The following is a 24,059-nucleotide window of genomic DNA, read 5'->3' on the forward strand; positions in this document are numbered from 1 at the left end:
TTAATTTCGTGTGTTTTATACATATGATTTTTAGTTTTTTGTTCTTCTTGGTACACATGATCCTGGTGTATGTTTGCATTTTTATGTGTTTTGGAAAATTTGGTTTATTGTTGACAGTCAAAAAGATTGTGTGTTTTTTCGGCTCGGTGAATTTTTACTTTCCAAAAAAGATGGATCAAAGAATCTGCATTAAATTTAGTGTGAAAAATATGCTGGCACAAGTGTGTTGTATCTGAAGGGTATTTTGAAAGGGATGAAGGTGATGCTGATGTGTAAATAAAGATGCTTTTAGAAAAACAAAAATTCCTGTTGCTTTTTGATCACACCTCATATGTGTATTAGGAGAAAAACAGCCACTCTGCAAAATACCACCACTCATGTTCTATTATTTAGCTGCTGATTTTATCTGCTATTTCAAACATGCTATGTGCTTTTTATACAGACCAATATCAATTGTCTGTGTACTGACACAGTCCAGATCTACTTAAAACAAACATTAAGAGTGGTGCAGAATTTATATCCTTTGGAATAAAGATTCTGATAAATTGGAGGAAGAGTGGCTAATGAGATATTATTATCTTCATTTCTGAATATCTGGGGATTTTCGATTTGAACCCTAAAGAGGGGTGCATAATCTATGTCGAAATTATTTTCTAGTTCTGGTATTGTGATTGCAAATTGCACAGTTCATCCTAAATCCAATTTTGTTACTAACCACAAATACCATTAGGGAGCATATACTGGGTTGTTATAATTAAACTTTCCCTATTTAATATGTTTTACCACGGAAACTAATTACTGTACGAGTACCAAACTTGGTAGCATTAATGTCAAGGTCATGGGGAAGAGAGATAATGCAGAATTAATTCAATTGAAACACTTTAATGTGCTGCTATGGTACATCATACCATTACATACTGATACCATTACTGCTACAAAAGATGCTCAATGTGGTGCCCATCAGAGTCCAGAAGAGTCTGACAGAGCGAGATTGTATTTTGCACAGCAGAACGAAGCATGTCTGTAGGTATGCTTTACCTCTCTCGATACGCTGTGCTTCAGATGAGCACATCTGTGAATGTTCCCCTGGTAAACACTTTCCTTCAGGTAGCCCTACAACCAGGAATCACAGCGAGTGAGATCAGGTGATCGTGACAGCCAAGCATTTGGAGACAATCGGCTGATAATTCAATCATTTCCAAATGTGTTTGCGAGAAGCAGGTGAACTTCACGAGCAATGTGTGATGGGGCCCCATCTTGCATGAAAACTGTTGAGTTCAGTGTCACTCTCTCCTGTAGGGCACGTAAGACGTCGTGGTGAAGCATGTCACAATAGCACTGCCCAGTCACACTGCACGTCTTTGGTCCTTGAGCACTAACCTGTTCAAAAACGAATCGGCCCATGATGAACATGGCTGTGAAGCCACACCATATGCTGACATGTTCACCATACAGAGGAACTTCATTCACAGTGACTGGAGGTGAAGATCCCCCACACTCAGCAATTCTGCATGTTCACCTCACCCGTCAGAGAAAAGTGGGCTGCTTCTGTCCAAAGTATGGTCCAGGGCCAGCCCTCGTCAACTTCAATCCTTGTGAGAAAATGGAGAGCGAAGTCAACATGGCATTGTATGTCCTGTGGTGCAAGTTACTGTACAGTATGGGTCTTGTATGGAGACCATTTGAGAGTGGTTCGAAGCGCCTTCTGACAGTGAACCACAGGATGTTCAACTTCAGTGACACGGCACGTGGTCTACCTGACAATTGGGAATTGAGCGCAGCATTGTCTGCCATAGCAACAGCGATTTCATCAACCACCTGGGGCGCAACCAGTTGTCGGCCTCTTCCCGGAGCGACACCCAGTTCTACAGTTGATGTGAATGTCTTCTTCATGCTTTGCACAGCAGGCAGAGAAAGAGGACCCTTCCATAATCCTTTCAGACAGTGAACTTCTCGAAGTGCAGCTGCAGCATTACTGTTGATTTGATAATAAAGCTTCACCAATAATGCCGTGCTCCTTTTGTTTAAGTTCATGTTGACACGTCAAAAAGTGCACTGTGATTGTTCAGGTGTGTGAGACTGTGAATCATGATGACTGATCATGACACCTGGTGGCCATAGTTGGAACTGGATGGTCACATGGAAATCATGCATTCCATTCTTTGGACATTAAGTCTACCGAAGGTTGGTACTCATACGGTAATTAGTTTCGATGTTATAACATGTTAAATAGTGAACATATAATTATAACCATGTGGTATATTATAATATTGTGACAGAATTGCTGGTCAGTGCTTAGCTACAGGAGGCGAAGCGCTTAGTGCTATCAGTACATACATATAGTTGTACAGACACTATTTTAGGTTTCAGAACTATTTTTTCTTTCCTATGGAGGAGAGAGAGAGAGAGAGAGAGAGAGAGAGAGAGAGAGAGAGAGAGAGAGAGAGAGAGAGAGAGAATAATGCTCGGGGAGGTTGGGAGGTTAAAAAGGAAAGGAAGATCGTGCAGACAACAAGCTCAGAGGGATCTGTGTGTTGTGAGGATAAGGGAAGCAAATATATTTATTGGCATGTACGTGTAATAAACCCCATGTCTTTGAAGAGGATTACGCCGTACGCTAGTTTATCAACTTTACACAGGATTTTTATTGAACACTTGTATAGAATAATTACGTTTTTGGGATAAGCTGCGTAAACCCAGAAGATTATGCCATAGGACAGTATGGACCGACTGACTATTTCAAAGCATATGAGCAATTCTGTCTGTGGGTCAGCACAGTGAGAGAGATTTCCAAGTGCAATGAATGGGCAGAACTGAGATTTTTGGCTAACTTACCCATGTGCTGGTGCGACCTCAGTTTATTATCCTCCTAGAAGCATAAAGACTTGACACACACAGCCTCATCCAGCGTATGTCCATTGTTCCCTAACTCTGATAACTGTAAGTCTTTTTATTGACTTGAGGTTGTATAACAAAGAGTTTTTGCAAGGTTAAATGATTAAGTATTGGCCGTGAACCAGCTTTAAACATGCTCCATTATTTTGATATCTTTGTGTAGTATGGATTTATTTGGGTCCCTAATCAGTGTACTTGGTTACCAATAAAAATTGCAGTTTTTGAAGTCCTCCACTGTCTCGGGTAAATCATTTATGGAGGCCATAAAGGGGAGTGTGTCATGCACTGCACCTTGTGAGTCATTGTATTTTGTGTTTCCCCACTCCAAATTTAGTCTTATTCCTGTTGTATAATTTGCTAATATGACAATCTGTTTTTTATTCTCAAGATATGACTCCATGCATCAAGGGAAAGTTATTTTATGCTATACCGTATTGACTTCCCTAGCAGAATTTTATGAACTGCACAATCAAATACTTCAGCATGATTACATAAAATGCTATGTTTAGGTCTACTAGAATTAAGTTTGTGAGCTCTCTGAGTAGAGAAACCCTTACAGAAGCTAAACTGAGCACTTGTTAAGAGGTCTTTTCATATTTTTAGGCCACAATCATATAATAATGTTTGAATGATATTTCCATCATTTGACTGTGCAATTTCTGGGTATAATTAGACTCTGTTAAGCAAAGTCCTCATCAAGATCTACCAGTTTAGTAGAGCTTGACAATGACTTAATGTAATAAAGTCTAATTATAACCACCATTGTTGTACTTCATAATGGCTTAATGCCAAAGTCATGATAGTAGTATAGAATAAAGAAGTTGTACAGTCAAATGGTGAAAATATCATTCAAACAAATGTTAAAAGGTTGTTTGCACAAAGATGCTTCAATATTCTGTTCTAATCTACCATCTCAAAGATACTTGGGAATATGGGAAGGACAGGGTCTATAATTATAGGTCAGTTACTTACCACCATTTCGACATATGTTATGAATACATTCTTCAGTTGTTCAGGAAATACCCTTTCACTGGTTTCAAAGGTAACTCAAAGCTGATGCTACCAAGTCAGCACAAGATTTTAGTACTTTAGTTGGAATACCATCCTAGCCAGGAGTGACTCCTTTTTGGTGAAATAAAATGGTTTTCATGATAAAGGATGATTATAATTAAAGTAAAACTTTCAAACTGCTGTAGAAATAACACCACTGGTCAGAATGACATAAAATTCCAATAGTATGTTATTGGAGAAGGGGGAAAATGTATGGCAAAAGAAAAATAAATAGTTACAAAATGTAGCAATAGACAGTGCTGTAAGCATCGCAATTTAATAGTGGTCCACTACAAATGACAAATGAAACATACAACAATGCCTAAGGTGTACATTTGACGTTAAAAAAACTGTACTACTCAGTGTACATGGGTGTACAGGTGTGATACGGTTAGTTACACAGCCTATCCACCACGCCAAGGTCATTACACATTGGATGGGAAAAATTGGCTTTTAATTGTCCTGAGGCCAAAAACCACATGAAAACATCACTCACATCAGTTTTCAATTGTCCTGAGGCTAAAATCTGCATAAAAAGCATCAATCACATCAGTTTTTATTTGTCCTGAAGCCAAAAACCACATAAAAAGTATCAGCCAAACTCAAATTGCATTATTAATTTCTGTGTGACTGGCACAAAACATGTTCAGTATGTTGTCTACCATTTTCTGCTACAAGTTGAAATTGAGAAACAGCATGTTCCACAACTAATCAAAGTGTTTCTGGGGTCACATTCAGAATGTGTTGGCTCAATGTGTGCCTTCAGTGCAGCTAAGTTTGCAATTGGAACACTGAACACAACTTCTTTCAGATAGCCCCACAGCCAGAAGCCACACGGATTAAGATCAGGTAATTGGGGCCAGGCCGTAGAGAAATGGCAGCTAATAATTCTATTATTTCCGAAATGGCACTTCAGTAGCTGCTTAACTGCATTTGCAGTGTGCAGACGTGCACCATCTTGCATAAAAATGATCCCATCCACATATCCATGCTGTTGGAGAGCTGGAATGACGTGGTTGCGCAAAGAACCCTCATAGCACTTACCAGTGACGGAACAGGTAACAGGACCAGAAGCACCTGTCTGTTCGAAAAAAATATGGCCCTATGATAAATGATGCCGTAAACCCGCACCACACAATGACCCGTTCAGGATGAAGTGCTACTGATTGATTTGCGTGTGGATTTTCCGTTGCCCATATTCGACAGTTCTGTGTATTGACATATCCTGTCAGATGGAAGTGGGCTTCGTCTGTCTACAAAATCTTCCACGGCCAATCATTGTCCACTTCCATCCAAGCAAGAAATTCTAAAGCAAAGGTCTCTCTTGCTGGCAGGTCAACAGAAAGCAACTCGTGCACATGGGTAATTTTGAATGGATAGCAAAGAAGGATGTTTTGTTGAATTTTACGCACCTTGCTCACGGGTATGTCCAATGTTTGGGCAATTCTCTGTGCAATACATGTTAACATACCACCATTCATCTCCTCCTGCATTTCTGTAGCCACTGCATCCACTGATGTCGAATCAGTTCGTTTCCTCCCTCCACCAGGTTGCACACCAAAAGAACCCATTTTTTCGAATTTCCAAATCATTTTCTCCAGACCCATGGCAGTCATCAGACCAACACCTTTTTTCAAACCCTTCAGTGTCTGGAACATCTGCAGAGCGACATGTGCAGTCATCATTCTTGTAATGCAGCTTTTCAAGCAGAGCGTGATCCTGCGTTGAGACAGTTATGGCGAATGTCGCAGATGTGAAAGGAGGAAAAGCCATGTACCTGGTGTTTTTATACCAACTTCAATGGGTTGTGTGCATGGCAAGTGTTTTCATGTATGTATTCTGATACATACAGCAACATACAGCACCAGCAATTTTTGCACTATCTTTTTTTTCTCCTGCCATACGTTTTCCCTCTTCTACAATAATATTCCGTTGCCATTTGGCGTCGTTCTGACCAGTGGTGTTATTTCGACAGCATTTTTAAAGTTTAATTATAATCACCCTGAACTTCTAATAGATGGTATTACAAAACTGGTGCTTGGTGGTGGAGTGTGCGATGTCTGAGCAAATAAAATAGATTGACCTTTGGTAGATCATTTCTTTTTTGTGTCTCTGTTTTTAGCTATTGTTAGGAAAAAATCATTGAATTTTCTGTCAGTAATTTGAATTTAATATATCTGCCTCATCTCTTCTGTCATCAGGGAGTTGGATGTTATTTATTATGCTAAGCCTATTATTTAATGCCTAATTATGCTGCAAGTTGTCCTTGCCCTGTTATTGAAATTTTTAATACAAAGTCCATGATTTTGGCCTAGTTAATGACCCATTGAGGAATTGTGCAATAAAGAAATAAATTTTTCATCTAATGTGTGCACTTGGTAAACTTCTATTCATTTTCATCCTGTAAATTCTCCGATAACAGTATAACTGAGTCAACATTTGCATTTCTATGAGATTTTACTTTCCCTGTCTCAGTTAAATCTGATTGTTGGGGGTACTTTATTGCTACCATCTGACCATTGTGGCCAGGTAAACCAGATATAATGGAGCTCACCTCTCTTTCATTAAGGACATACTGATATAGAAATAAATCATCTGTTGATGTTGCACTGTGCTCTTCTATTACTGTTGGGAATGTTAATGTGGGGGTCAAACTGAAGCTGTACATCATTAATGTTAAGTGTCCTCATTCAGAACTGAAGAACTGTCAGAGATGGAGTGAAATCTCCACATACAATCACTTCCCGGTTAAGTTTATGAAGTCTAATCAGTACTTTCACTAATTGCTTAATGACATTTGAGGGCTTGTAGATTGTTAAAAGTGCTATCTTATGTCTTTCCAAGTCTATTACTAAACTACAGCAATCAAAGAACTGTTGAATACAATACTCACTGAGGTCTATGTCCTGAGACTATTCCATTTTTTCTATATACAGCCCCCTTTTCCTTACCTCATATTACACCTATAGTAATGTGAAACTAACTGTTCCTTCTGGATGCAGCTGTTTAATTTCTGTGATGTCCTGATCATACACTTTTATGCAGATCTGTAGATTTTTCAGTTTTCTCCAGTGATATGAGAACCTTACTTTTCTTGTATAACAAGCTTTTTTATGTTTTGATAGAAAAATCAAAATAAATTGTGGTTGACAATGTTTTTTTTTTAATATAAAGTTGCTTATATCATGAAGATTATTAATTGGAAAATGTTCCTAATATGTACATTTGTTCATTACATAGATACTAACAGAAAGCTGGTTTCACTTCTTGTGAAAGGTAGTCTGGAATTACAAAATGAGAATTGTTTACATTCAAGTATCTCTTAATCACAATGAAACTAGAGCAGAGGTGTAATGAAATTAGACAGTGTAATAAATTGAGCTTTAAAATGATTAGGTAAATGAAATAATAATGTTACAAAAATTAAGTGTGGAAGCCTGACACCTGAGGTCAATACTTCATGTCATACCTACCCTAACAATAACCCCCCCCCCCCTTTCCACAGGTATTATAACTGTGTCTGTATTTGAAACTTCCTGGCAGATTAAAACTGTGTGCCGGACCGAGACTCGAACTCGGGACCTTTGCCTTTCGCGGGCAAGTGCTCTACCGACTGAGCTACCCAAGCACGACTCACGCCCCGTCCTCACAGCTTTACTTCTGCCAGTACCTCGTCTCCTACCTTCCAAACTTTACAGAAGCTGTCCTGCGAACCTTGCAGAACTAGCATTCCTGAAAGAAAGGATATTGCAGAGACATGGCTTAGCCACAGCCTGGGGGATTTTTCTAGGATGAAATTTTCACTCTACAGCGGAGTGTGCGCTGATATGAAACTTCCTGGCAGATTAAAACTGTGTGCCGGATTAGGACTCGAACTCGGGACCTTTGCCTTTCGCGGGCAAGTGCTGTACCGACTGAGCTACCCAAGCACGACTCACGGCCCGTCCTCACAGCTTTACTTCTGCCAGTACCTCGTCTCCTACCTTCCAAACTTTACAGAAGCTCTCCTGCGAACCTTGCAGGACTAGCACTCCTGAAAGAAAGGATATTGCGGAGACATGGCTTAGCCACAGCCTGGGGGATGTTTCTAGAATGAAATTTCCCCCTACTAAAGTAAAGCTGTAAGGACAGCCTAGTTAAAAAGCAGATTTCACAGGCCATCACATCCACTGCTGTTCTCTCCAGAAAACAACTTTGGAGCACACCAGTTGTCACTCAGTACTGTCCTGGTCTTGAATGTTTAAGGGCTGCTTGGACAAGGCCTGACTTCCCAAAATCATGCCCTGAAATGAGATCCATTCCGTCTGAGATTTTGCCATCCACCCCTAGAATAGCTTTTCATTGCCCTCCCAATCTATGCAATATTCTTGTCAGAAACTATGCACCTTCTGCTCCTGTCTCCCTACCCGATAGCTCCTACCCCCTGTGACTGTCCCCTTTGCAAGACTTGCCCTATACACCCTCCTACCACCACATACACCAGCCTTGTAACTGGCTAAACATATAGTATCAAAGGGAGAGCCACCCGTAAAACAACACGTTACATATCAGCTGTTATGTGAACACTTTTCAGCCTTTTACATCGGAATGACTACCACCAAGTTATCACACAGAATAAATGGGCATAGGCAGAGTGTGAATACTGGCAACACACAATATCTTCTTGCAGATGATGCTCTACAACATGACAGTCGTGACCTTGGTAGCTGTTTCACCACACACATCATCTGCATTCTTCCCCCAGACACCAGTTTCTCACAACTCTGCAGGTGGGAACTAGCGCTACAAAATGTCTGTCATTCTTGCCATCCACCTGGCCTTGATTACATAAATTTCTTCCGTCTCAGCATTTCTTCACAGTAACTAACCCTTTCGTCACTCTGTATTAGTTTTTTACACTTTTCATTTTCTGACCTGTCTATTTTTCGCCATTCCCCTTACACCTCTGTTATGTACAATGCACTTAGATTTTCACTCTTATTAACTCATGCATGATGTTTTTGCAGTAATCTCTCTTTTGCATTTATACTATCTTCAACCTTTAAGCTCTCAGGTTGTCAAATCTCATCTGGTGCAGTCCCCAAAAATTAGCATTTCCTTCTCATCCCATCCAGTAAGTCTGCCCTCTGTGTTCTCCTGGTGCCACATGGTCAGTAGATTTTTTTTTTATCTATTCAATTACATTATATGAACGAACTCTGTGACCCATACTAGATAGGTCAGCAGCAGCGTTCTTAGGGCAAGCAGTTATGTGGAATTGGATGTTGTCAGCATGTAAGTGGTAGTTACGAGAGTGAAGTACAAATGAAATTACATTGTAAGGAACAAGAAAACAAAAGGGCCATGAGGTGCTCCACAGAGCACATTTTTGTCATCATGGTTTTATGACCCATAGACGATTCATTGACATCCAATTTTGACTTGGTTGTCAAGGCATAGTATTGCGCTATTTGAGGAATTCATCTGATCATCTTAATAAGTAATGTATTGAAATCAAACAATGTTAAAATGATCACTTCACTTCTGTTTATGGCATTGTAGCAACTACTACACACTGACACCACAGTCGGCGCGTGCATCCGGGTGCTAATCTGCACGAGTGACATGACATATCTGATCCATCAGTAGTTTTGAAGTGGTGGATAGTGTCGTTGTGGTGCTCCCGGTGGTCTAGTTAAGGCTGGAAAATCTTGCAAAATTGTGTGGTACTCTTAATCTGTTACTTGCACATGCTCGATGCTACTGTTTCTAGTATCGCAGTGATATCTGGGAGTTGTCAGACCAGTAAGGCTGTCCACAAGGCAGGCATTAGATACATCAGCAAAAGTTTGAAATATGCTAAGAAGTCGGTGCCTATTATCAACTCAACCACATCCATTACTGTGAAATTCCATGTAAATTGTCTATGCAGGCTTAGATTCACATCCTCACGCCATGTACTGTAAGTTGGGATCTCTGTATTGTTAGCAGCGGATTGACTTCCTCAGTAAAATACTCAGATCAGATCTAGTATATATTAGATATTTCCTTCCTGAGGCCCAATACGATACAAATAGGAGCTGAGAGGTGTTGTGGCAGTTGGTGGTGCCTACTGATGACTGCCATTCCCATTTGGGAATGTGCATGGACTTGTGCACTTTTCTGCCTGATCACCGTATCTGCGGTGGTATCAGCAAACTGTGGGGCCGAGTCTGACACGGTACGCGAAGTGGAGTGACTCCTAGAACGTCTTCGGCTACGCCTGCTACGGCGGCTCATATTACCACATGAAAGCAAAGCTGCCATCTGTGCACTTAAGAGGCCCACCTTGGCGGTCAGGGCATTGTAATCGGCATGCGACACAATAGGGGCTGTGGACAGAACACTGTTCCTGTACTGACCTGTGAACATGGCGTGATGGCATCTCGAATGCGGTGAACAAGATCTGCGACCGCGTCCAGTGACATACCTGGAACGGCAGACAGGTATTCCAAATCGTGCGCAGTAGGTTGTCAGGAATGGAGCTGATGTCATCTTTGTTACGAAGATGGGAAAGGTATTGTGAGGGTTTCCTGTTGCTCACTTCTTCTCAGGTTAATACCTGGCGAACGAGCTCTTCCTGTGAAGCCGTTATATGACGCATGAGCTCTGCTTTTAATCTGTCTTAGGCGTTTTCCATCAGAGGAGTTGTTATTATGTCTTGGACCTCCGTAGCACGTCGCTGGTCGAGCTGGCTTACGACCAAAGAAAATTTTGTGTTACCAGTGGTTATTCTGGTGTAGGAAAAGCTTGCCTCCACCTTAGCAAACCACAATACGGGATTGTGGGGCCAAAAGGATGGGAGGAGCACTGCCAGGTGTGATATCGTAGATGGTTCCATCGATGTTTGCTAATTCTGTACTGAAAAATCACGATGGGGTCACCACTGACTGGGAGGTGTAACTATGGAGAAAATCCTGCACTTTGGCTTCCGTACAATCAAAGACAAGGTGCAACTTCAAACAGTTTTATTAACCATCCCATGTAGGCTTTCACGGCCGGCGTCTTCATCAGTAAACACTTCCGGGCTAAGTTGCCGTGGTTGATCTGTAGAACTTCTTCTCCATGACGTTTCGTTGACTCACCTCGGACGATGTTCTCCGTAATTGAGAACGAAACGTCAGGGAGAAGTAGTTCTACAGATCGACCACGGCAACTTAGCCTGGAAGTGTTTACTGATGAGTTTTATTAACTTTCCACATTCGCAGTTGTAAGCAAGTGTTGCTATAACAACAAGAGTCACAGAATATCTACAGAAGTGGTGCGTCGCTGCAGACAAATCGCTGTGCCCCTAGTGTCGAAAACTCTTGGCATAAGGATGACATTCTACTGTCTTCATTTCGTAGTCACGTGCAAAATTTGATGTGAGTGACTATTGCACGCACAGACTGTGGTGTCATTGTATAGTAGTCGCTAGAGCATGTTTGATGTCATCAATCGCTCTGATTAATGCAGTTTGCTATGCTAAAATGTTTTTGGCAGCATGATTGATATTTAATGTGGATGTGATAAGTTTCGAACTGATCCATCAGCTGTTCATGAAAAGTGTACTCGGAGGCTTTAGATACTGTGAGTAATGTGCGGATTGGCCTATAGACGTCTGGTGATTTTGGATTATTATTATTGTTCAGTGGTTTAATTAAGGCTTTGCTGCCACTAAGTAGGATATTTACCACTAACAAGAGAGGAAGTGGGAGTGTCTGTGATAACTGGGATAATGGTATCAACAGCATTTTTAATCATGCTTAAGTTCACTCCATCATTACCCACTTACCACTGAACTTTTGATTGCATACTATACTGTGTACGCAGAAACCTGTTTGAAGAAAAACATGTCTGTTGAGAAGGTGGTTTCTTGGTGCAGATAATTTGTCACAACTTGAGAATTGACTGCTGTTAAGAGGAAAAAAATCGTATAATTCATCTGCAGAGCCTTAAAAAACAGTATCAGATTTTGCCTTTTCTGTGTCAAAGCTGCACAATTTTTCCACAGTGCTGCAGGATTTGACACGCTACTTACAACAGAGCAGGTATACCCGATTTTGGAGTTGCATACATTTTACTTTGGCTTGTTTTGTGTCTTCCTGTCTACTACTTATAGTTCAGGAGTTGGATTTTTTGTGAACTTCCATGTTCAGAATGATGTTTATTCATTATCTGGTGTAGTTTCGTAGTCAGCCATATAGCAGGAGCTCTCTTTACTTTGAACAAAATTTTGTCATGCAGTGACTAGACAGTAAAGGCTAGCAATTAAGTCGCAGATTTAATGTTGGCTCATTGCTTATGTCCAACCATGGAATACCTGAACAGCCCTTTTGTAGGTCAACATGGTTAAGTTTATGTAGGATTTTCGATGAGATTTTTCTCTCATGGTCTGCACTGAGTAAATTAAGAATACTGCATCTGTCCTGGAGCATTACTCAAGTAAAGAATGAAGTGAAATCCTTACCCCCAAGACGAGGATGAGATTAAGGAAGAGTGGAAATACTACTTTGAGAAAATCCTGAGTGAAGAAAATCCAAGAAGCATCGCCGGCCACGGTGGTCTCGCGATTCTAGGCGCTCAGTCCGGAACCGCGCGACTGCTGCGGTCGCAGGTTCGAATCCTGCCCCGGGCATGGATGTGTGTGGTGTCCTTAGGTTAGTTAGGTTTAAGTAGTTCTAAGTTCTAGGGGACTGATGACCACAGATGTTAAGTCCCATAGTGCTCAGAGCCATTTGAACCAAGAAGCATCTCAGAAGAGAGTGACCCCAACAGAAACATGACATGGGATATATCATGGGAAGAAGTTGTCAACGCTATGGTAAAGCAAGACTGGGAAGATGATAGGGTCTGATGAAATTCCTATAGAACCTGGGAAGTGGTGTAGGAGTAGACTTACTGTAAGACTTCATGAGGCAAGTGTATGAAGAAGAGAGGATTGCAAATGAATGGAGAGACAGTACAAGTGCCCATATACAAGAGAAAATGTGATATGCAGTACTGGGCTAATTATGGAGGCATTAAACTGATGTCACACATACCATGAAAGTTCAGGAGAAGATCATAGAAAAATAGTTCAGAAATGAAACATCAGTAAGAGAGCAACAGTTGGGATTTATGCCAAGGAAAGAAACAACAAACGCAATCAGTGCTCTCTGCCAGCTTATAGCAAAGCATCGAGAGAAGAATCGGGAATTGTATGAGATCTTTATAGATATAGAGAGCATATGACAGACTGCCACAGCAAGACATATGGAGACACATGAGAAAGAAGCAAATACCAGAGAAGTATGCCTTGTACAAGATATGTACAAAAATGAAAGAACAAGGATAAGAAGTATTGCTTCGTGCGACACCATCAAAGATGGTTGCCACAATGTTGAGAATGAAATGTGGACAAGATACCTAAATTTCATATAAAATTTACTGTATAACAATATCTCATTTAATTTAAGTACGACAAAGGTGTCGTATGTAATATTGAGAAATATTCCGTCTTTCGCGACTGTCATAAAAGTATTATCTACACCTGACGCGTTTGGCTTTATTTTAAAGCACTTTAATCAAGGAAAAGTATGGCACATACACAATGGCATACATGTTCACTTTTTTGTTTTTGTTCCACAGTCGCAGTTTTACCAACGGCACTGAAATATATTCCTCTTCTGCAACTGTAATAAGGGACTTATTTAGACCAGACTTTTGAAGCATCTTCAGTGGACAGTATTTTGTCTCCTCCATTGCCAAGTCACCTTTCGTAGTTTTGTGCTGCGGTAACACAATATTCAACGTTTGTGTTGGCAGATCAGTATTTTAGCAAATAAATGATGTTTGTGTGTGCCACACACAAAAATTTTATTTGACATAGCTCAGAGCACTTCACTGATAGACGGTATATTCAAGTCCTAATGTTTTTGTAAGTCCACAGTTTTGTTTTATGTATTTTGTCTACTTCCTTTTGATTGATTGAAGTGCTTTAAAATAAAGCCAAACGTGCTCAGTGTAAATAAAACTTTTGTTACAGTCGCGAAAAACGGAATATTTCTCAATATTACATACGACACCTATGTGGTACTTAAATGAGCTATTGTTATACAGTAAATTTTATATGAAATTTAGGTATCTTGTCCACATTTCATTCTCAACATTGTGGCAACTAAAATCGACCATACGCAAAGTATACTCTATGGACATTTACCTCTGCAAACTCTTCAAAATTTCGTGCAATGGTTTACTATATTTAGTGCTGCATAATAACTGCATTGAACATCGAAACAAAATTAAGTCATTTATGGAAGGTATCAGTAAAGAAGATGTGTAAAAATCTAATTTTTGGGCCAAATAGTTTTTGTGGAATTGATTGATAAGAGTGTCAAAGCAGTCGGAACACGATGTGTCTGCACAGGCGAGCAGTGCACTGACAAAATCGCGCACAGCGCGGAATGCAGGGAGCACGTCTTTGTAGCAGCGAAAGGGTTAATGCGGCCGTGGTGGCTTTACTTCATGAACTGCGCGCTCCCCCCCCTAAACGTCAGCTTGCGAACTATGCTATACTATGGCGCGTGCGTTGTGTGCAACTAGCAACGCAGAAATCTCCCGCGTCTGGGCGGGCATGCGCGAGCCGCCAAGATAAAAGAATTGAACTATAGTAGATTCTCCCGCTTCTGTCAACAAGATTGTGGCTGTCGGCTGTGCAAGCAGTCGCAGCAAGCAGCTAGGTACTACTGGGAAAAGGGGGCGCCAAATTCATATTCTTGAGGAAAAAAAACTTGTTTCACAAGGCACCTAGCATCCAGCGCGCGTTTGCCTATCAATAAGTCATATGATTTTGATACGTTTCTCTGTTGGTTTTTGAACATTTTTGAACACATTTTAAGCTGATTTCTGAATGAATCATAAGCTGACTTTTGAATACATGCATAGTGTACGTGATGTCTCTGTCAGGAGAATCCTCGTCGCATCTAGAAATAAACTTTCCACAGACAAAAGGGGACGGGGCTATATGAGCTGAGTGGGGTAAAGCCGAATGGATGAATGGCAATCGCTTTCTGATTATGTGGCTGATTGGGTGTGCGAATGATCAGCGTTGGTATAATTACTAGCGAAATCCATAGAGTCAGACTATCAGAATGGAAATAAACGACTGACAGGAATAACAGGTGAGAAAGATTACGTATTATCTTCTCGGTGTGTCCAAGAAAATGAAGTTTTGACAGAAAATGTTTGGCCAGATCGCTACGCTAGTAAGGACCAGTAGTACAGTCCCCAGCTACCAGCCGCTTAAGTTCTATTCTGGGAGTAACGAGGAAAACGTGTTGTTCGAACACCTAATAACGTCTAACCCGAAAGTAATTGCAGGATAACTAAACCTGTAATTCTGGCAGGGTTAGTGAAGTTAATCGGCGAACAATAGCAGCAATAGCTACAGAATTGGTGATGACAAGATTGTTTGTTAAAACGAGGAAGGAGAAGAAACGGGGACATCACACAAATTATGGAAGAATAAGACGATTCCAAATTTATATAAAAATTCCGTAATACTAGTTTTCGATCTCATGCTAGAGAAGCTGGTGCATATGAATGAAACGTGAAACTATTTCCTAACATAAAGCTTTTTGCTTGTAGTAGGCCTAATAGGCATTTGATATTGATAATTATTGGATTATATTCTGTCGTGTTATAAAAATGACCATTTGTGGCAAAACAGTCTCGTTTATTTGGTGTGTTATAAAATTGCTGCCGTATTAGAAAGGCCTATTTTGTTTTATCTAGCAGACAGTGACAAAATAGACGTAATCAGATCGAGAAACCACACCAGTCTTGGGTATTGTTTGTATTAACAGCTTTTTCAGTATTAGATAACAACATTTCGATTTTCCATGTAGCAAAACGTTTGACAAACTTTGATGAGGTAAAAGATTCTTTCATAGAAAGGAACACATGCCATGTAAAGCTGTAGCAAGATTAGATAGAAAAAAATGCTAGGAGCTAAGGTTTGAAGAAATGTGTAACTTCTTGCTTATCTCTTGTCAGTACTGGTTTTATATATCCTATATTTAATTTTATGTCGCACAAAACAGCAAGTTATTAACTAATGGGCACTGAAGAGTTCAGATTTTCCGAAGAGTTCTTGTTCTCTCGATTACAAATAATCCTATCCGCTATTAATTGCGAGATTTTTTTTTTAAGACAGGCAGGCTGTCAAACCGGCCGACTGGGAGCAGGAGAGGCACCACATGACATTTCAATTTCCACTCTGCTGAATATAGTTTGGACGTGCGGTAGAAAAATGCTTTATGAAGAGGCATGGAACTGCACTTGGGCATACTTAAGACCAAATAATATGTCTTACATTTCCTCGAATACATACGTTTTATGTTTCAGACTTTTCAGGAAGATGTGCGCTACAAGATGAACGTATTTTGAAAATTCGATTTTTTTTTAGTATTGACCCGGTCCGTAGATCCGGGGCTGATGCGCAGAGCAATCTGAGCTATAGTGGGTAGTCTCCACGTGACCCGTGTCTACGTTCAGTGATTTTGCTGTTTCCCCTTCGTTTACTCTCACGTCAAATGAAAACAAAACGGATATCCGTGGCTGGGAGCTATCAAGTGAATTAAAACACATTCACATAATTACTAAAGGCTGAAATATGTCATTAGTTTCAGATTTTATTTTATTTCCACCTTTCTGACAGTCAAGCATTAATCGCCTTGCGGAACAATGAAGTTATTTTTGTCTGTTTGCTAAAGACATTTGACTTTTGCTAATCTTTTCCGCAGAGGCAGTCAATGTACTTGAAACGAAATGTTTAATTCCACAGTACTGGGTAGTTTCAACTGTTCACTGCATTTCAAGTGCACGTTTTCATTTTCTAGCACGTATGGCATTATGCCATAATAAAGAACCAAACATGATGTAATACAGTACTGGTGCTCCAAGAAAATTTACATCCTGAAAACCACACTTAAAAGCTTAATATCAGGTCGGGGTCTACGGTACTTCATTGGGAATCTGGACATACGAGTGTGCCTTTAAGTATGCACTTTAAATGTGCACATTTTAATATGGTTCACGAAATTCCCATGCTCTTGCAGTATCATCTTTCATTGATGATCTTTTACACGTACGTACATACGGGCTTCCTACGTCATGATATCTACCCAAGCGCGGTGTCGCCTGTTACCTGAGCTCTCTGGCAACTGCTGAAACGAACCTATTTGTAACAGGTCGCGGGAAAATATTACGATTGGTGGTTTGAAAAGCGTTACTTTCAAAGTAAATATCCTTTTACGTAAGTTGAACTACGTACAAGAATGGACCGTGAATTTATTAAATCACGAGGCGTTTGACTCTCATTTAAAAATCAGCTGCCTGATGACGAGCCATTTAGAAGCATTTCGAACCCTCAAACCCTAAAGATCAGACATTTATGTCATTATTAAAAATTTTACAGGCACATTTGTATGATATCTCTTAAAGTGTAACAAGCGCAAAAAAGATCAACAGTATATGCGAAAGCTTAGCTTCTCTTGCAGCTTGAGACCAATATTTTATGTGAAAGCTTTTGTTTTCTTGTAACAACACTATGTATATTAATTTAAACTATTAACTTTCCTGTTTGGCGCGCTACTTAACACTGATGTTGCTATTGGCTGACTACATCACGTGTCCTATGCTCTGAATATCCGCTGTCATCGGCTGGCGAGATCACATGACATGAGTTACGAACAACTTACAAAAGCGAATCGAAATCTCGATTTCAATGGTTCGGAAAGTAACATGCGGTGTTTAGTGGAATTCCAATGTATGTTTTCGTAATACGAAAATACGCAGCGTACATGTTGCTGCACATCAAAGATATTTCCAAAACGTGTCTTTTTCTCTGAGTTTCGTTTTCTAAAGTGCCAGGAAATTGTACGCCTGTGTACAAAACCATAACCATTCAAAGAAGTGATACGGGAAAATATACTGTCACCGGGGAGAAAGTTTGTTTTTAACTGGGAAATCCGGGAATTTTTTTTCCTTGCCCACGTAGACACCCTGCTATTATACGACTTCATTCAAACTCGATGAGCTGTTGATAATGGCATCTTTATTGCCTTAAAGGCATTCGTGACTAACGTCAGCTCACTACAGCCAATCTCAAAGGTAACTACTGCTTGTGACCTTACAGTGTATATTTAAAGCTAACTTGATTTGCATTCTCATAGTGGCACTGCTAGCACCATATGCACATGAAATTTGAGTAGACATCATCTTTAACATGTAAAAAACACACCTACCAACTGTCATTTATGTTGCACAACTCCTTCTTGGTGTTGCAGTTTCTTTTTCCTCTCAGTGTATAAATGTCAACGTCAAGGGGAAGGCATAGAAGACACTTGTAAACCATCATTATTGTATGAAGCAGAGTCGTGAGCAACAACTAAGAGCCAGTGCAATAGACTAGATGTAGCTGAAATGAAGATGTAGATATAGATGTGTGGATTCGTCATAATAGACTGGACTCCAAATGAGAGAATCTGAGGGTCTGTAAAATTTGTTGATGGTCCAAGAAAATACAGGACTAGAGTGGTATGGACATATCACGAGAAGAGACCATACTCGTGTTGCAAGGAGAGTGATGCAGATGTCAGTATCAGGCTCCAGGGAAAGAGGAGGGCCTAAAAAGAGGTGAGTGGACTGTGTTTGAGGGGATCAGAGGGACAAAAGCTGACAAGGATAACACACAGGACTAGGAAAAGTGGAAGAAACTTACCAGAAATGTCAATACTTTGTATTGCAGGAGCAGATTGAGAAGATGAACCTTTGAAAGCCTGTCATACAAACTGCATGTACTAATTCTCTGCCCAAATTAACTACATACTCATTAATCAATACTTCCTTATACATAAAACATCCCTGTTTGTTCTGTAGATCATGGCAAACTTCTCTTCATTATACATAATCGTGATGTCATGGCACTGGCACGCAAGATGTACACTCCTGGAAATTGAAATAAGAACACCGTGAATCCATTGTCCCAGGAAGGGGAAACTTTATTGACGCATTCCTGGGGTCAGATACATCACATGATCACACTGACAGAACCACAGGCACATAGACACAGGCAACAGAGCATGCACAATGTCGGCACTAGTACAGTGTATATCCACCTTTCGCAGCAATGCAGGCTGCTATTCTCCCATGGAGACGATCGTAGAGATGCTGGATGTAGTCCTGTGGAGCGGCTTGCCGTGCCATTTCCACCTGGCGCCTCAGTTGGACCAGCGTTCGTGCTGGACGTGCAGACCGCGTGAGACGACGCTTCATCCAGTCCCAAACATGCTCAATGGGGGACAGATCCGGAGATCTTGCTGGCCAGGGTAGTTGACTTACACCTTCTAGAGCACGTTGGGTGGCACGGGATACATGCGGACATGCATTGTCCTGTTGGAACAGCAAGTTCCCTTGCCGGTCTAGGAATGGTAGAACGATGGGTTCGATGACGGTTTGGATGTACCGTGCACTATTCAGTGTCCCCTCGACGATCACCAGTGGTGTACGGCCAGTGTAGGAGATCGCTCCCCACACCATGATGCCGGGTGTTGGCACTGTGCGCCTCGGTCGTATGCAGTCCTGATTGTGGCGCTCACCTGCACGGCGCCAAACACGCATACGACCATCATTGGCACCAAGGCAGAAGCGACTCTCATTGCTGAAGACGACACGTCTGCATTCGTCCCTCCATTCACGCCTGTCGCGACACCACTGGAGGCAGGCTGCACGATGTTGGGGCGTGAGCGGAAGACGGCCTAACGGTGTGCGGGACCGTAGCCCAGCTTCATGGAGACGGTTGCGAATGGTCCTCGCCGATACCCCAGGAGCAACAGTGTCCCTAATTTGCTGGGAAGTGGCGGTGCGGTCCCCTATGGCACTGCGTAGGATCCTACGGTCTTGGCGTGCATCCGTGCGTCGCTGCGGTCCGGTCCCATGTCGACGGGCACGTGCACCTTCCGCCGACCACTGGCGACAACATCGATGTACTGTGGAGACCTCACGCCCCACGTGTTGAGCAATTCGGCGGTACGTCCACCCGGTCTCCCGCATGCCCACTATACGCCCTCGCTCAAAGTCCGTCAACTGCACATACGCTTCACGTCCACGCTGTCGCGGCATGCTACTAGTGTTAAAGACTGCAATGGAGCTCCGTATGCCACGGCAAACTGGCTGACACTGACGGCGGCGGTGCACAAATGCTGCGCAGCTAGCGCCATTCGACGGCCAACACCGCGGTTCCTGGTGTGTCCGCTGTGCCGTGTGTGTGATCATTGCTTGTACAGCCCTCTCGCAGTGTCCGGAGCAAGTATGGTGGGTCTGACACACCGGTGTCAATGTGTTCTTTTTTCCATTTCCAGGAGTGTATTTTGTTACATCCTATCATGTGCCATAATAGTTTCTTATGTAAATCACAGATTATTAAAATAATTAAATTTCTTTCTTGCATAATGTTTCAGTTGTCTGGAACTAGATTTGCTAAAGCAAAAGACTTGTCTACCTTTAAAAAACAGTTCATGCAAAACATAGAGTAAGCGTGTAAAAGTACTGTGTTCGCTCTCTCTCTCTCTCTCTCTCTCTCTCTCTCTCTCTCTCTCTCTCTCTCTTTGTGTGTGTGTGTGTGTGTGTGTGTGTGTCATCTTGGGAGTACTATCACGAAATATGAAATATTTGTCAATGTAAACTGTGCACTGTTACCAATTTTATATATATATAAACAAAGATGATGTGACTTACCAAACGAAAGCGCTGGCACGTCGATAGACACTCAAACAAACACAAACATACACACAAAATTCAAGCTTTCGCAACAAACTGTTGCCTCGTCAGGAAAGAGGGAAGGAGAGGGAAAGACGAAAGGATGTGGGTTTTAAGGGAGAGGGTAAGGAGTCATTCCAATCCCGGGAGCGGAAAGACTTGCCTTAGGGGGGAAAAAAGGACGGGTATACACTCGCTCCATCGCGCGCGCACACACACACACACACACACACACACACACACACACACACAAGCAGACATATTTAAAGACAAAGAGTTTGGGCAGAGATGTCAGTCGAGGTGGAAGTGCAGAGGCAATGATGTTGTTGAATGACAGGTGAGGTATGAGTGGCGGCAACTTGAAATTAGCGGAGATTGAGGCCTGGTGGATAACGGGAAGAGAGGATATATTGAAGAGCAAGTTCCCATCTCCGGAGTTCAGATAGGTTGGTGTTAGTGGGAAGTATCCAGATAACCCGGACGGTGTAACACTGTGCCAAGATGTGCTGGCCGTGCACCAAGGCATGTTTAGCCACAGGGTGATCCTCATTACCAACAAACACTGTCTGCCTGTGTCCATTCATGCGAATGGACAGTTTGCTGCTGGTCATTCCCACATAGAATGCGTCACAGTGTAGGCAGGTCAGTTGGTAAATCACGTGGGTGCTTTCACACGTTGCTCTGCCTTTGATCGTGTACACCTTCCGGGTTACAGGACTGGAGTAGGTGGTGGTGGGAGGTTGCATGGGACAGGTTTTACACCGGGGGCGGTTACAAGGGTAGGAGCCAGAGGGTAGGGAAGGTGGTTTGGGGATTTCATAGGGATGAACTAAGAGGTTACGAAGGTTAGGTGGACGGCGGAAAGACACTCTTGGTGGAGTGGGGAGGATTTCATGAAGGATGGATCTCATTTCAGGGCAGGATTTGAGGAAGTCGTATCCCTGCTGGAGAGCCACATTCAGAGTCTGATCCAGTCCTGGAAAGTATCCTGTCACAAGTGGGGCACTTTTGTGTTTCTTCTGTGAGAGGTTCTGGGTTTGATAGGATCAGGAAGTGGCTCTGGTTATTTGCTTCTGTACCAGGTCGGGAGGGTAGTTGCGGGATGCGAAAGCTGTTGTCAGGTTGTTGGTGTAATGGTTCAGGGATTCCGGACTGGAGCAGATTCGTTTGCCACGAAGACCTAGGCTGTAGGGAAGGGACCGTTTGATGTGGAATGGGTGGCAGCTGTCATAATGGAGGTACTGTTGCTTGTTGGTGGGTTTGATGTGGACGGACGTGTGAAGCTGGCCATTGGACAGGTGGAGGTCAACATCAAGGAAAGTGGCATGGGATTTGGAGTAGGACCAGGTGAATCTGATGGAACCAAAGGAGTTGAGGTTGGAGAGTAAATTCTGGAGTTCTTCTTCACTGTGAGTCCAGATCATGAAGATGTCATCAATAAATCTGTACCAAACTTTGGGTTGGCAGGCTTGGGTAACCAAGAAGGCTTCCTCTAAGCGACCCATGAATAGGTTGCCGTACGAGGGGGCCCATCCTGGTACCCATGGCTGTTCCCTTTAATTGTTGGTATGTCTGGCCTTCAAAAGTGAAAAAGTTGTGGGTCAGGATGAAGCTGGCTAAGGTAATGAGGAAAGAGGTTTTAGGTAGGGTGGCAGGTGATCGGCGTGAAAGGAAGTGCTCCATCGCAGCGAGGCCCTGGACGTGCGGGATATTTGTGTATAAGGAAGTGGCATCAATGGTTACAAGAATTGTTTCCGGGGGTAACGGATTGGGTAAGGATTCCAGGCGTTCGAGAAAGTGGTTGGTGTGTTTGATGAAGGATGGGAGACTGCATGTAATGGGTTGAAGGTGTTGATCTACGTAGGCAGAGATACGTTCTGTGGGGGCTTGGTAACCAGCTACAATGGGGCGGCCGGGATGATTGGGTTTGTGAATTTTAGGAAGAAGGTAGAAGGTAGGGGTGCGGGGCGTCGGTGGGGTCAGGAGGTTGATGGAGTCAGGTGAAAGGTTTTGTAGGGGGCCTAAGGTTCTGAGGATTCCTTGAAGCTCCGCCTGGACATCAGGAATGGGATTACCTTGGCAAACTTTGTATGTGGTGTTGTCTGAAAGCTGACGCAGTCCCTCAGCCACATACTCCCGACGATCAAGTACCACGGTCGTGGAACCCTTGTCCGCCGGAAGGATGACGATGGACCGGTCAGCCTTTAGATCACGGATAGCCTGGGCTTCAGCAGTGGCAATGTTGGGAGTAGGATTAAGGTTTTTTATGAAGGATTGAGAGGCAAGGCTGGAAGTCAGAAATTCCTGGAAGGTTTGGAGGGGGTGATTTTGAGGAAGAGGAGGTGGGTCCCGCTGTGACGGAGGACGAAACTGTTCCAGGCAGGGTTCAATTTGGATAGTGTCTTGGGGAGTTGGATCATTAAGAGTAGGATTAGGGTCATTTTTCTTCGTGGCAAAGTGATACTTCCAGCAGAGAGTACGAGTGTAGGTCAGTAAATCTTTGACGAGGGCTGTTTGGTTGAATCTGGGAGTGGGGCTGAAGGTGAGGCCTTTGGATAGGACAGAGGTTTCGGATTGGGAGAGAGGTTTGGAGGAAAGGTTAACTACTGAATTAGGGTGTTGTGGTTCCAGATTGTGTTGATTGGAATTTTGAGGTTTTGGAGGGAGTGGAGCTGGAAGTGGGAGGTTGAGTAGATGGGAGAGACTGGGTTTGTGTGCAATGAGAGGAGGTTGAGGTTTGCTGGAAAGGTTGTGAAAGGTGAGTGAGTTGCCTTTCCGGAGGTGGGAAACCAGGAGATTGGATAGTTTTTTGAGGTGAAGGGTGGCATGCTGTTCTGATTTGCGGTTGGCCTGTAGAAGGATGCTCTGAACAGCCGGTGTGGATGTGGGAGAGGAAAGATTGAGGACTTTTATTAAGGATAGGAGTTGACGGGTGTGTTCATTGGCTGAGTTGATGTGTAGGTGAAGGATTAGGTGGGTGAGGGCAATGGATTGTTCAGTTTGGAACTGGTATAGGGACTGATGGAAAGAAGGGTTGCAGCCAGAGATGGGAACTTTAAGTGTGAGGCCTTTGGGGGTAAAGCCAAATGTCAGACCTGCCACCCTACCTAAAACGTTCAGCTGATTGGTTTTCATTATTGGAAATTCTGTGCCACGTGAAAATTGACTTCTATGTCTGAAGCTAATTATGGTTAAATAAGACATGCAGCTGGTGTGGAGTACTACATAATGGTTTTACTTCAGCAACTACGATTATCCCATAGCGGGCCCATGTGGCCGAGCAGTTCTAGGTGCTTCAGTCTGGAACCGCGCGACCG

The 24,059-nt window shown here is 42.5% G+C and overlaps 1 protein-coding gene across 3 annotated transcripts in view; it reads left to right on the forward strand.

Moving 5' to 3' along the window:
• Window positions 1–24,059, forward strand: part of LOC124615784 (homer protein homolog 2) — a 374,488-nt gene that overhangs the window by 347,577 nt on the left and 2,852 nt on the right. The gene's annotated exons all lie outside the window — the stretch shown is intronic.

Source organism: Schistocerca americana, chromosome 5 (assembly GCF_021461395.2).
Source record: "Schistocerca americana isolate TAMUIC-IGC-003095 chromosome 5, iqSchAmer2.1, whole genome shotgun sequence".
Classification (NCBI taxonomy): Eukaryota; Metazoa; Arthropoda; class Insecta; order Orthoptera; family Acrididae; genus Schistocerca; species Schistocerca americana.